Source organism: Petaurus breviceps, unplaced genomic scaffold, assembly GCF_028583685.1.
Source record: "Petaurus breviceps papuanus isolate PSGF00001 unplaced genomic scaffold, PetGlider_PUasm1.0 99, whole genome shotgun sequence".
In the NCBI taxonomy this organism is placed as follows: domain Eukaryota; kingdom Metazoa; phylum Chordata; class Mammalia; order Diprotodontia; family Petauridae; genus Petaurus; species Petaurus breviceps.
The window spans coordinates 20,032,380-20,036,523 of NW_027187465.1; the positions used below are offsets into that span (position 1 = coordinate 20,032,380).

Consider the following 4,144-nt stretch of genomic DNA (forward strand, 5'->3'; position numbering starts at 1 on the left):
TTGTCAAATGGGGGTTAGACTAGATGACATTTGAGGTCTTTTACAGCTACAAATCCTATGAAATGTTTTATTCTTCTCTTTTCCTCTTTTAATATCAATTCCTTAGCCTGGCATTTAAGGTTCCGTAAAATCAGGACCTGACTAACCTTTCCACACTTATGGCACATTTTCCCCCTTCACACATCCTTTCCTTCAGACAAATTGGACAGTTAACTCTTTCTTGAACATCAAAATGCTCGAATGAACACTGTGTTATTTCCCACCACAGGGCATTTGCTTACACTGTCCCTCATTTTAGGCACACATCTCCATTTATTCAAATAAGGAACAAAAAAAACTAGCAATTTTTTCCCCCACAACAAAAGGCACAAAACTGATTTTGTTTTATTAATTAATTAATTTTTTATTTTCAACATTCATTTCCTCAAGATTTTGAGTTCCAAATTTTCTCCCCATCTTTGTCCTCCCTCCCCCATCCTAAGATGGCATGGATTCTGATTACTCCTTTTCCCCAGTCTGCCCTCCCTTCTATCATGCTCTCCCTTATTGCCTTCCCCCTTTCTTGTAGGACAAGATAGATTTCTAAACCCCATTGCCTATATATCTTACTTCCCAGTTGCATGTAAAAACAATTTTAAACATTTGTTTTTAAAACTTTGAGTTCCAAATTCTCTCTTCTTCCCTCCCCACCCACCTCATCGAGAAGGCAAGCAATTCAATATAGGTTATACATGTGTAGTTATGCAAAACACTTCCATTATAGTCATGTTGTGAAAGACTATATTTCCCTCCATCCTATCCCACCCCCACTTATTCTATTTTCTCTGCCCCTGTCTCTTGTCAAAAGTGTTTGCTTCTGATTACTCCCTCCCCCAATCTGCCCTTCCTTCTATCACCCCCCCCCCATCCCCTTCCTCCTTACTTTCCTGTAGGGTAAGATACCTAATTGAATGTGTATGATATTCCCTCCTTAAGCCAAATCCAATGAGGGTAAGGCTCACGCATTCCCTCTCACCTCCCCCTCTTCCCTTCCTTTGTGAAACCTTTTTCTTGCCTCTTTTATGTGAGATAATTTTCCACATTCTATCTCTCCCTTTCTCCTTCTCCCAATATATTCCTATCTCATCTCTTAATTTTATTTTTTAGATACATTTCCTTCATATTCAACTCACCCTGTGCTCTGTCTATATATATATAGATATACATACACATACATACATAAACACAAACATATACATATATATTTCCTCCAACTATCCTAAATCTGAGAAAGGTCTCATGAGTTACAAATATTATCTTTCCATGAAGGAATGTAAATAGTTCACCTTTAATAAGTACCTTATGATTTCTCTTTCCTGTTTACCTTTTCATGGTTTTCTTGATTCTTGTATTTGAAAGTCACATTTTCTATTCAGCTCTGGTGTTTTCATCAAGAATACTTGAAAGAAAGTCTTCTATTTCATTGAATATCCATTTTCCCCCCTGAAGTATTATATTCAGTTTTGCTGAGTAGGTGATGCTTGGTTTTAATCCTAGCTCTTCTGACCTCTGGAATATCATATCCCAAGCCCTTCAATCCCTTAACGTAGAAGCTGCTAGATCTTGTGTTATACTGATTGTATTTTCACAATACTCAAATTATTTCTTTCTGGCTGCTTGCAATATTTTCTCCTTGACAGGGGAATTTTGGAATTTGGCTGCAATATTCCTAGAAGTTTTCCTTTTGGGATCTCTTTCAAGAAGTGATTGGCAGATTCTTTCAATTTCTATTTTACCCTCTGATTCTAGAACATCAGGGGCAATTTTCCTTGACAATTTCTTGCAAGATGATGTCTAAGCTCTTTTTTTTTTGTCATAAATGTTGTTTATTAAACATTTAAGTTTACAAACTAATGTGCACCAATTAGTGGTATTGATGTAGTTGCAGAGTATTGCGGCTTCTCCAAGCAGCACGACGAGATCCTCCAATGGTATGGTGGAATTTGTGACCCTTTCCAAGACCCCGGCTCTCCTGGCCAGCTGAGGTAAGCCCTCGCATCTCTCTGTGTTTGTGCACTGGCTTGGTGATCCATTGAGTGTCGGGGTTTCGTCTGATAGCTTTATGTAATGGGTCAATAAGAATAACCTCAAAGAATTTGTAGGTTGAATCTTCACCCACCCAGTGGAGTTCAAGACTCTTAGGGCCTCACAGTGGCGGCCAGCACGTTCTTCTGCCACAGATTGCAGGCTCCTGGCAAACTTGAGCTGATTGACTCCGTGATGCACAGGTTTGCCATAGGTGGCACCCTTGGGGACCGGGCGCTTTCGCCCCCCGTGGCGGACACGAATTCGGTAGATGACATAACCTTGCTTAGCCTTGTAGCCCAGCCACCGGGCTTTGTCGGGCTGGGTGGGCTGGGGCGCTAGGTGCAGCACCGACAGCTGCCGGTACTGCCAACAGCGCTCGCGCAGCAGGAACCGCATGACGTCTGACTGTTTCTTCCTCCACAGCTCCTGGATGTACTTGTAGGCCCCCATCCTGCCTTGCACCTAGCCTGCCTGATGGCTGCCACCGACCGGAAAGCTAAGCTCTTTTTTTGATGATGGCTTTCAGGTAGTCCAATAATTTTTTAAATTATCTCTCCTGGATCTATTTTCCAAGTCATAATTTTTTTTCCAGTGAGATATTTCACATTGTTTTCTATTTTTTCATTCTTTTGATTCTGTTTTATAATTTCTTGATTTCTCATAAAGTTATTATGTTCCATTTGCTCCATTCTAATTTTGAAGGAATTTTTTTCTTCAGCAAGCTTTTGGACTCCTTTTCCATTTGTCCAATTTTGCTTTTTAAGGCATTCTCTTCCTTGGCTTTTTGGACCTCTTTTGCCATTTGGATGAGTCTATTTTTTAAGGTTTTATTTTCTTCAGTATTTTTTGGGTCTTCTTTAGCAAGCTGTTGACTCATTTTTCATGATTTTCTTGTATTGCTCGTGTTTCTTTTCCCAATTTTTCTTCTACTTCTCTTATTTGATTTTCAAAATCTTTTTTGAGCTCTTCCATGGCCTGCAACCAATTTGTATTTTTCTTGGAGGCTTTTGATGCAGAAGCTTTAACTTTATTGTCTTCTGGTTGTATGTTTTGATCTTTTTTTTAAAGCAAAGTAAGATTCTATAGTCTTGAGTATTTTTACACTGTTGGCTCACCTTCTCAGGCAAATACTTGACTTTCTAACTCTTTGTCAAGGTAGGCCTCTGCTTCCAGTTGGGGAGTAGATGTAGATGGGTGTACTGTCCTAGGCTTCAGGGGTTTTGCATCAGCTGCTCGATCCCCCACTGTCTGTGGGCCCAGAGCTCTGGAAGCAGCTACTGCTGCTGCCAGTGCTATTGCTGCCGCCACCTCTGCCACCACCTCTGCCACCCTGGTACTGGGGCCAGACCCCAGCTGGACCACACTCCTCTTTCACCCAGGTCCCACAGAATTTTCCAACTGATCTTCTATGGTGTATTTGATGTTTATGGGTTGAAAAGTCTGGAAACTGCCATAGCTGCCAGTGATTCAGTCCTGTGAGGCCTGCTCTGATCCTGTCTGTGCCAACTTGGCCCATGCCTGACTGTGCTCTGCTCCCAGCCACGTGTGATAGACCCTTCCTGTCAGCCTTCCAGGCTATCTTGGACTGGAGATGTGTTTCACTCTGTCATTTTGTGGGTTCTGTAGCTCTAGAATTTGTGTCGAGTCATTTTTTTCCAAGTATTTTGAAGGATTTGGGGGAGATCTCAAGAAAGTTCCTACTCTTACTCTGCCATCTTGGCTCTGCCCCCAGAACTGACTTTTAAAAGACCAATTTGGTTGAAGTGGACAAAGATCCCAGGACATTTATTGAGACTTCTGCTGTGGAAGCTGAAACAAGGGTGAGGATGGCTCTGCATATGGTAGCTTTCTATTTTAACTAATAATTCTTGCTAACTTGTTGTTAAGGTCAATTGTTTCTAAGCTGCTAAAGGACTAAGTGCAGCCAGCACCATTTAAGCTTCAGCATCCAGAGGAGAACAAAGTCATGATGACTTTGCTTAAAATAATTATCTTTGAAGGCTCAGTTCAGGGGACACCTCTTCTTTCCCCAACTCAAAAGATGTTCTTTCTCTCCAAATCTTCCAAGATCACTTTG

At 41.2% G+C, this 4,144-nt stretch overlaps 1 pseudogene; it reads right to left on the reverse strand.

The window, feature by feature from the left end:
* Positions 1-1,856: 1,856 nt before the first annotated feature.
* LOC138156505 (large ribosomal subunit protein eL15-like) lies at positions 1,857-2,539 on the reverse strand (annotated as a pseudogene).
* Between the last annotated feature and the right edge of the window lie 1,605 nt (positions 2,540-4,144).